The sequence below is a fragment of the Elephas maximus genome, chromosome 3 (assembly GCF_024166365.1).
Source record: "Elephas maximus indicus isolate mEleMax1 chromosome 3, mEleMax1 primary haplotype, whole genome shotgun sequence".
Taxonomy (NCBI): Eukaryota; Metazoa; Chordata; class Mammalia; order Proboscidea; family Elephantidae; genus Elephas; species Elephas maximus.
The window spans coordinates 205,257,514-205,268,467 of record NC_064821.1 but is presented as its reverse complement, the minus strand read 5'-3'; positions in this window follow the sequence as shown (position 1 = coordinate 205,268,467).

The window sequence follows — 10,954 nt, the reverse complement described above, 5'->3', positions numbered from 1 at the left end:
TGCTGCTATAAACATCTGTGTACATGTACTTTTCAAGTCCCTGTTTTCAATTCTTTTGGGTATATACCTAGGAGTAGAATTGCTAGGTTATATGACAATTCTACTTTTAATTTTTTGAGGAACTTCCAAACTGTTTTCCACGTGGCTTAAACATTTTACCTTCCCATCAGCAATGTACTAAGGCTCCAAAAATTTCTCTGCATCCTTGCCAACACTTGTTACACTTGTTACCTAGTGGGTGTGAATGTTACCTCATTGTGGTTATGAGTTGCATTTCCCGAGTGACTAATGATGTTGACCATCTTTTCAAGTGTTTGTTGTCCATTTGTGTATCTTCTTTGAAGAAATGTCTGTTTGAATTCTTTGCCCATTTTTTAATTAGGTTCTTTATCTTTTTGTTGTTGAGTTGTAAGATTGAGTTGAGTCATAGTTTGTGTTTTCACTTTCTTGATTGTCTTTTGATGCACAGAAGTTTTACATTTTGATGAAGTCCACTTCATCTATATTTTCTTTTGTTCCTCAAGCTTTTGGTGTCAAATCTGTGAATCTGTTACCAAATCCAAGGTCATGAAGATTTACCCCTATATTTTCTTCTAAGGGTATTATAGTTTTAGCTCTTATATTTAGGTCGTTGATTCATTTTTAGTTAATTTTTGTATAGGGATTTGGTAGGGGTTCTACTTTAATCTTTTGCTTGTGGATATCCAGTTTTCCCAGCATCATTTGTTGAAGAGACTATTCTTTTCCATTTAAAGTGAACGTTTCAGTGGCATTTAGTACATTCACAATGTTATGCAGCTACCATCTTTATCAACACACTTGTCAAAAGTCACTTGGCCATGGACGTATGTGTTTGTTTTTGGATTCTAAACTATTTTACATTGGTCTGTATGTCTCGTGTTACGCCAGTGCCACACTGTTTAGATTACTATAGGTTGTAATGAGTTTTGAAATCAAGAAGTATAAGTCCTCCAGTTTTGCTCTTCAATATTATTTAGCTATGTGGAATCCCTCGCAATTCCATATGAATTTGAAGATTGGCTTTTCCATTTCTGCAAAAGGCCATTGGAATTTTGATATTGATTACATTGAATCTATAGGTTACTTTGGGTAGTATTGACATCTAAACAATATTGTCTTCCAATCCATTGACATGAGATTTTTTTCCATTTATTTAGGTCTTCTTTCTTTCAACAAAGTGTTTCGTACTTTTTAGTGTATGAGTTTTTTTTTTTTAACCTCCTTTGTTAAATATATTCCTAGATATTTTATTCTTTCAGATGCAATTACAAATGAAATTTCCCTCTTAATTTTCTTTTTGGATAGTTCTTTGCCAGTGTTATGGATTGAACTGTGTCCCCCCAAAATACATGTTGGAATCCTAACCTCTATTTACGGCGCTGTAATTCTATTTGAAAATAGGATTTTCTTTGTTATATTAAAGAGGCCATGTCAATGTTGATGGCAATGGGTTTGGGTCTGGGTTATGTCAATGTCTAAATCTAATCACTTCTGAGTTATAAGAAGCAACATAGACACAGAGACAAGCAAGCACAAACTGGAGAAGATAGATACCATGAGAAGATCATCAAAGAACCAGGGCTATAGAAGCTGAAAGAGACAAGGATCTTGACCCAGAATCGACAGAGAGAGCCTTCCCCTATAGCTGGTGCTGAATTCAGACTTCTAGCCTCCTTAACTGTGAGAAAATGAATTTATGTATTTTTTAAAGCCACCCACTTACAGTATTTCTGTTACAGCAACACTGGATAACTAATATAGCCAGTGTAGCAAAACACAACTGTTTTGTCTGTTGATATTGTACCCTGCAGCCTTGCTGAGTTCATTTATTAGGTCTAGTAGTTTGAGGGGGGTCTTTATGATTTTCTCTATATAGTATCATGGCATCTTGAACAGAGATAGTTTTACTTCTTCCTTCCCAAGTTGGATGCCGTCTTTTTTTTTTTTTTTCTTGTCTAACTGCTCCATCTAGAACTACCAGTACAATGTTGAACGGCAGTGATGAAAGTGAGCATCCTTGTCTTGTTCTTGACCTTAGGGGGAATATTTTCTGTATTTCATTATTGAGTATGATGTTATCTGTGCACTGGTTATATTTTTGTCACTATTTCCATAATAACTCCACTTTGTCAGGCTATATCAATTCAAAGTTTTTTGTTTTGTTTTTTTTTTAAAGCAAGAGACAGTATAGGAGGGAGTGCCACCAGAGTCATATGGCATATATCATGCTGAATTATATTGTGTTTCCCTCCTCTTTCTGTCAGTATAGCCTTTGTATCCTCAGTGCTTAACACTGGGCCTTTCATATACTAGCCAGTCAGTAAATGCTTTATTATTGAATGAATGAATGAGGCTGGTAGGACTGCCTACTTCACACTTATAGTTGAACTACCACGATGCTAGTATTCTTAGGTACTAATATGAACTGCTGTTATTAGTGTGTTAATTTCATAGGGCTGCCATAACAAAATATCACAAGGTAGGTAGCTTTAAACAGCAGAAATTTATTGTCTCACAGTTCTGGAGGCTAGTAGTCTGAATTCAGGATGTTGGCAGGGCTGCATTCTCTCTGAAGACTTTCCTGGAAGACTATTGCCTTTCCAGCTTCTTGTGACCCCAGTATTCCTTGGCACATAGACACATTTTCATCTGGCCCTCTTTTCTCTATCTTTCTGTGTCTCTTCCTTTTCTATAAAGACACTAGTCAGATTAGATTAGGATACATTCTACTCCAGTATGATCTCATGGTAATTTAACTAAAAGCATCTTCAAAGACTGTGATGGTTAAGACTGTGTGTCAGCCTTGGCTGGGCCATGAATCTCAGTGCTTATATGTGATCACCTGGATCTGCTATGAGTAGCCAATTAGTTGAAAGGGAGTTTCCTCTGGCATGTGGCCTGCATCTGTATATAAGTGGACATTCTGGCTTTTGCCTTCTCTGGATCTTGCACCTGCCTCCTGTTTGTCTGACCTCCAGTTCTTGGGACTTGAGCTAGCGGCTTACCTGCCAATCTTGGAATTTGTCAATCTTCACAGCCTGTGAGCAAGAGCCCTGCACTTCGATCTGCTGATTTTGAGTTTGCCAACTCCTGGGGCTATGTGAATCAGGAGAAGCCTCTATCCTGATCCCTGGACTTGGGACATTTCAATCTCTACAATCGCATGAGCCATTTCCTTGATATAAATCTCTACATATATTTACACACTTTACTGGTTTTGCTGCTCTAGAGGACCCAGCCTAAGACAAAGACCCTATTTCCAAATAGGGTCACTTTCACAGGTACTGAAGGTTAGGACTGCAACTTCTTTTGGCGGGGGGCGGGGGGCGGGATCCAGTTCAATCCATAAAGATTAGATTGATCTGTAAGAAACTTCCATTTTTGTGAGTCATAAATAAATGTCAGCATTTTCCTACCGTTAAGCCTAATACATGGTTAAGCTGATGTAAGTGTAAAAAAGATCAAAGTAGCTAAATAAAACAGACTCGTTCCTGAAGAAATCTAGGCTCTTTTTTTCCTCCGGTTGACCTGGTTCTTAGCTAATTGACATGGTATGGTGCTTGGAGACAGAATCTGCAGGACCCTGACTTCCCGATGTCAGAAATGACCCTCCTTCTTAGTTAGCCCCTGGGGCTCTGAGCCCTGCCCATAACCCAGAGTGACAATCAGGGTTCCTGAGTGTGTATTTCAGCAGCCTCTTCCCTTCAGAGCAAGGGCAGGCCCTGATCACACCCCCTTTTCCAACCTTTAAATGACATCACCTGGATCAGAGGTCTGTTAGATTTTTCAGACTGTGAATCACTTCAGCAGTGCCTAGAGACCTTGAATACCAGCTAATTCTCCTAACTCATCAACACAAGAAAACAGCCAGACATTGTCCAGAATGAATGATACACAAGAAGATACCCATTCCTTTGGATAAGGCAATGTCTGGGCTTTACAAAACAATACAAACCAGATAAAAATGCTAATATGTCTTTGCCACAAAACAAATGACACCTGAAAAAAGCTTTACTGAACTTCAAATAGCTTGCAGATCCCATTTTGAGAACCATCAACTGGCAGTCAGTAATCACATCTCTATTTATCTTGATCAGCCATATCACTCCTTCCCACCTGATTCTCTGAGCCACATTCATTCAACAAACATTTGTTGCAACGGAGGCAGCAGAGAGTTGTGCTTAAGAGCAAGGACCCCAAAACCAAACTTTGAGTTTGAATCCCACCTCTGCCACTTATTGGCTGTGGGGACTTGGGGAGGTTTCTGAATCTCTCTGTGCCTCAGTTTCCTTATCTGTTATATGGACATAATAATGTCTACCTCATAGCGTTGATGTGAGGACTGAATAGATGGATATGAATATCCAAAACATGATTTGCATAGTGCTTAAATTTTTTTTTTTTTCACACATGGTAAGCACTACATAAGTGCTAGCTTAAAATGTTAGTTATACAATGTGTCTGCATCTTCCGGATGCTTGGAGTGCCTGATACAACACTATCCAAGAAGATGTCAGAGGCTCCATGAGTGACCACTGAATGGGAAAAGGGATGTAGCTGGATTATCATAATTGTGCTGACAGGCTGAATTTACCTGTTCCTGTGTTTGCAATTTACCATGAAAGCAGTGGGGGAAGCATTAGACCAGTTGTTTGATGCTCTGTAGGTATATTCCCCAACGTGTTACTTACATTTAATTGTGAATATGGTTTAATTAATTATGGCTGTAGGGATGTATTTTAAATCACCTTCATGCAAAACCGTTATAATGGTTAATTCTTAATTCTCTGCAAGGGAGCAGGAACCCCTATCGGATCAACTACTTAGGTTCAAAATACCCATGATCCTATTACCCAAATAAACCCTACTCCACAGAGCAACGGGGTATCTCCAATTTAATGGTGCCAGTGGGAATAGCCGTTTAGTATTTTTGCATAGAGAATTTGTTCTGTCGTTATTCAAGCATCAATTGGGGAACACCATCTTGATCCGAGCACGCATTGATGATGCAGAAATTTACAGCTATAAGCAGAGAAAGATCCATTTTCTTCGACAAATTTGGTGGAAGCAGAAAAACATGCAGTAAATTAAACCTGATTTTCATGACATTGTACACGCAGGGAGTCCTTCCTTTGAGCCAGGGAATGCTCTTTGATTGAATTTTTCTATTTCTCTCTGTTCCTATGGTATTCTGGGAACAATTGAGGAGCCCTCTGTTGGCTAATTAACACCTGTAAATTCATATTGCCTGGTGTCTTCCTTATATTGCGGAGGTAATGAGTCCAAATCCTGGTAGGTTTGTATTTTTATTAAAATTTCTTTGTATCTTTTTTTTTCCTGTCTGGCAGGTTGCTGCAAGTTTAACCCTTTAATGCTTTTCATGTTCTTTCTTTATTCTGGGAAATAAAGCAGAGAGAGGAATAGCCATCTCTGGGTTCCTAAGAAAATCAAACACTAAGGGAAGTGGTGACTGGTTGAATATAGGATCTGACTACGTGGTGACAAAGTAGTCTGAGGTTGAAATTCCAGCTAATTAAACTGCTGTTCAGTCTATATGCTACCAAGTATATGTTCACCGATTCATTAACAGACATTTCTTGAGTGACACATATATGAGGATGAGGGCGAGGTGGTTATTCAGAGGAAAGACACAGCCACTGCCCCCAGGTTATAGTCTAGCAGGACAGAAAACAGAGTAAATACATGTAAAACTGGGTAATACATACAGATATGCCCAGCATGTTATGGAAAAGCAGAGAAGGGAGAAGGGAACTCATTTTGAGGATCATGGAAGGCTTCCCAGAGTACAGGCAGTCCCCCCATTATGAATGTCCGACTTATAGACAACTCTTACTTGCCCTTTACTGTTACATGAATTTTCCCTCACGTTGAAATTGTTGAGCCAGTCCCTACTCAAATTCTTCATCATGATCATGTTCACTTGCTGCACATGCAGTTTTTAAATCACTGAAAAGCCTTCGAGCCTTTTCTGGCACTAAATTAAGACTAAATAGGAACCCTATGCACCTGTTTTGAGTTACCTACAAATTCGACTTAAAGACAGAGTTAGGAATGAACCTTATTCCTGACCCAGAGACTGCCTGTAGGAGAAACTTGACCTTAATGTTAAAGGATGCTAGGAGTTAGGTACGGGTTGGGGTTGGTGCACTGCCAAAGAAGGAAACCGAAACCAAAACCCATTGCTGTGGAGTCAATTTCAATTCATAGTGAGCCTATAGGACAGAGTGGAATTGCCCCATAGTGTTTCCAAGGAGTGGCTGGTGGATCCAAGCTGCCCACCTTTTGTTTAGCAGCCAAGCTCTTAACCACTGTGCCACCAGGGGTCCAAGGGGGAGACAGCACATATAAATGCTCTGTTAATGGGGAATGTAGTTGCCTATATGTACACAATTCCACGAAGAGTTCTGGTGACCTCTTATACAATGGATGGCTCCAATGGCAAAGGCCAGCCCACACTGATGATCCTGTTCTGTGAGGCGAAAAGGCCATTTGGTTCTAATTTTAATTCTTAATTTCTACTCAGACTTATTCCTCAGTATGGGCTGCTTTCATGATGGAAAACAGCCTGCCCTCTTACTGAATCCTCATGCCATCAGTGGAAGAAACCACACCTGTGTTGTGAGGAGCTGGCCACTGTGCGCATAGTTATCCTACTGTGAAACCTCTGGAATCACCTGTCACCATCAGCAGAAGACTCAAAGTGATAGACAAACTGCACCTCTCTGCCACAGCCCTCCAATCTGACTATGTGTTAGGGCCCTGGGCCGTGCTTACAGACACTGGTGATGGTAGATCCAAAGGAATCAGTGAGCTTGGTCTGTTTTGTGATGATCACGGGTCCCACTGTTGACTAGCCTCAAGCTTGTGTCATTCTAAGTGAATGTGGTCAATGGGCACCTCCTATATGAGAGATTAATAATGAAGCGAACCTACTCAAGGAAGTTAGAATATGGCCATATGAAGAAGTTAATCTTATTGATTGCTATATTACTTGAAGTTAGCTAGTTGCCATAACAAATAGGTTGTTTGTTTTTTGATGGGAACAGTACTGAGCAGCAGAATGGGTTGGCAGGCGGTCTTCATCCATACAATTACTCAATGGCCAAGGAAGATGGAGGACATACCATCTTCAAACTGTGCCTGCCAAGATTACCTTGGGGTTTGTCTCCATTCCTGTCAGTCATAGGAGAAAAGAACATGGAAGAAAGGGTAAGGGAGATTTTTATGCAACGGGCCTAGAAGTAGGGCGTATCACTTCTGTTCACATTCTGTTGACCAGAACTCAGTCATACAGCCGCAAGTGAGGGAGTAAAATTGCCCCATGGGTTTTCTAGGCTGTAATCTTTATGAGGAAACCCTGGTGGCATAGTGGTTAAGTGCTGTGGCTGCTAACCAAAGGGTTGGCAGTTTGAATCAGTCAGGCACTCCTTGGAACCTCTATGGGGCAGTTCTACTCTATCCTATAGGGTCGCTATGAGTCAGAATCGACTCGACGGCACTGGTGGGTAATCTTTATGAAATCAGACTGTCGGGTCTTTCTCCTGTGGAGTTGCTGCATGGGCTCTAACTGCCAACCTTTCGGTTAGCAGCTGAACACTTAGCCATGGTGACACCAGGGCTCTTAATTGAAAGTTAATAAGACTGGATATCCAAATTAATTTCTACAGGTTAAAGAAATAGGCTGTGTCGGAGGAATGAGCTTAAAAGTTGTGAGCAAATCAGTCATGAGAGATCTAGAATTGCATTCTAAGAGATAGGAAACATCTGAAAACAATGCAAGATTCTGACAGATCCAAAAGTTTTTAGTGGTAGCTGGAAAACACATTTACATATCTTAAGGAAGAAAAGCAAAATTCAATCAAGGGAGCCTGAGAAGGCAGTCTTCTGGGCTAAATAATCAGGTATAGTCAGGTAACATACAACTTGATCTCAGGGATGTGGACCAGTCTATGGGGTCGCCCTGTTGGAGGGTTTTGATACGACCATGGTGAATTGAGCTAGGCACACCCCATCAGTGTTGTTGACACTTTGTGTCAGGAATCTGAAAAAATTTGGAATTTTTGGTGGTGCAGTGTTTAAAGTGCTCAGCTGCTAACTGAAAAGTTGGCAGTTCAAACCTATCAGCCTCTCTGCAAGAGGAAGATATGGCAGTCTGCTTCCCTAAAGCTTTACAGCCTTGGAAACTCCATGGGGCATTTCTACTCTGTTCTATAGGGTGGCTATGAGTCAGAATCGACTAGAAAGCAACTGGTATTTTTGTTTGTTTTTAACGTATGTGAGAAGGAGCCCTGGTAGTGCAGTGGTTAAAGTGCTCAGCAGCTGCTAACCAAAAGGTTGGCAGTTCAAGCCCACCAGCTGCTCTGGGGGAGAAAGGTACGGCAGTCTGCTTCCGTAAAGATTTATAGCCTTGGAAACACTGTGGGGCACTTGTACTCTGCCTTATGGGGTTGCTATGAGTTGGAATCGACTTGAAGGCAACTTTTTTTTTTTTTTTAATGTATATGAGTGGGAATGACTTGGTGGTACACAACAACAACAACATATAAGTGCTTGTAATGACCTGTTAGAATAACAATTTAGCTTTGTAACTTCAATTTAAAATATGCGATTGAGTAATTGATTTAGTCCTAAAATTTTCAGTTGAAACCTTACTAATTTTATATATGGTGTTAAAATATTTAATAGAACTTAAGGTTAACTGTATTTAAAAGACTAATTTATTAGACTTCTAAGAATTAGTGAAGTGTGGGGAAAGTTTTTCAGTCAGAATAATTGAAGTGTTCAAGGAGAAAATTGAACATATTAAATTTATAAGTGCAGTTTAAAATTTGTAAGGGGTTTAACAAAGTCTGTAAATGGGGCCAAACATTAATAAATGCCCTTGTAAATATGATTTTTTAAATTTGCTAGATTTAAAGGTAAACCATTAAGATTCGTAAATTGAACTAGACAGCTTAAGGATTAGTAACTTTAATAAAATGAGTACTAATTACTACTACCAAAGAAGATATAGATATCTGATTAGTATCTTCTGGCAGAAAAAAAAAAAAAAAAAAAACCTCCAAAGACATACACACTCACACACACGCCTTCATTGAGCAGATTTTATATTTAGGGTTCTTGATGAGATTTTAGTCAACTTGTAAAAAAGAAAAAATCGGTGAACAGGTTGTTTGTTGGAATTGAGTTGACTTTAAGTGGAATTGACCAGACTTCAGACTCTTCATCTGAAGCTTCCCCAAGAGGAAGCCCAGTAATTCATTCTGTGCAGGGTTTCACACCCTTTAGTAATGTGTATAGACCTTCTTTAAAGGGAAAAATTGCTTAAGGATAAAGAAAACCTGTGTTAATTTTATGGTACTTAAATATGTTTAACACAAAACTAGGTATAAGGTTATCAAGGTAAGAACTCTCATACACCCTAAACAACGTAACCAAATACAAACTCCAAAACGTAATAAAATTCAAATGAACACCATTAATATCATGTTATGAGTAACGTTTGGCTGAGACCCAATCACAACTTACAACCTGGGTATGGTACTGGCTGCTGCAGCCCACCTTCCTTGGACTTCACCTGCCCCTGTTATTACCTTGTGTGCTGACTCTATTTGCACAGTGCTTTCCTCTATGGGAACTAATTTGTATGGCCTGCTGTGGTGTCATTTGGCCTTCATTTGGCACGAACGCATCATTTCCTATTCAGTCCACCTCTGTTCTTTTCTCATTAGCAGGAGCCGTTAAAGCAGTGGCACTTGGCAACAACATAATTGCAAACAAAAGCAAAGGAGAGCACTGAAATCTTACCGCAGTGCTCGGTTGTAAGGTGATGGTGGACGTGATCCAGAATATCCTTACTTTAATTTATCATTACAAAAATGAAAACTGAATTTAAAAACATGAAAAAACTCATAGACTTTCAAGGATATCCAGTTTGAGAAACGTGGTAAAGTGAGAAGCACCTAACCTTCGAAGAAACAAACTGAGGTTCAGATCCTAACTTTTTCACTTGCTCAATGTTTGTGTTACCTCTTTGTGTCTCATTTTCCTGTCTATAAAACAGGGATAATAATACGAATCACTGAGTTGAAATGAGACTTAGAGATAATACATGTAAAGTTTGAGCAAATAAGCACCCAATAAGGGATAGTTATTATTATTAACTACCCTGTTGCCGTCAAGTCTGTTCCAACTCATAACGACCCTATTGGACAGAGTAGAATGCCCCGTGGGATTTTCAGGGCTGCAATCTTTACAGAAGTAGACTGCCACATCTTTCTCCTGGGAGAGGCTGGTGGGTTGTAACCACCTACCTTTCGTTAGCAGCTGAGAGCTTAACCACTGCACCACCTATGAATTGGAATTAACTCAAGGGCAAAGGCGTTTTGTTGTAGACATTAACAATACTTAGAATATTTGCCAAATAGTCTGTTCTGAATTGATTAGTGTGTGTGTGTGAATTGGAGGGGTTTGTGTAGTTGTGACACTGTACCTGCAGCAGATACAAACAAAAAGTAGTGTAAGGCAATGGTTTTCCAAACATGCTCTATGAAGCCCCAAGGACTCACCTGGGGATGGTAGCTTTGGGGTTGGGACAGCTGGTGGGGTCCAGGATCTATATCCAGCTCTCAACTAGAGCCCTTTTGTTTTACATACATGTTTTTGCATGTTTTACATAGAGGGCTTCCACTTAAGATTATAATTCAGTAATGAATTTTATGGCTAAAACTTTTGTAAAGTTTGAAAACTGTTAGTGTATTAGAGTAATGATGACATTGATGACCAACATTTATTGAGCCATTATTACGTGGCAGGTACGACAACCTTTTGAGTTAGGTACTGTCGTTAATATCCCTGCTATACTGGCAAAAAAAAAAAAAAAAATTAATTAAAAGTAAATACACAACCACAT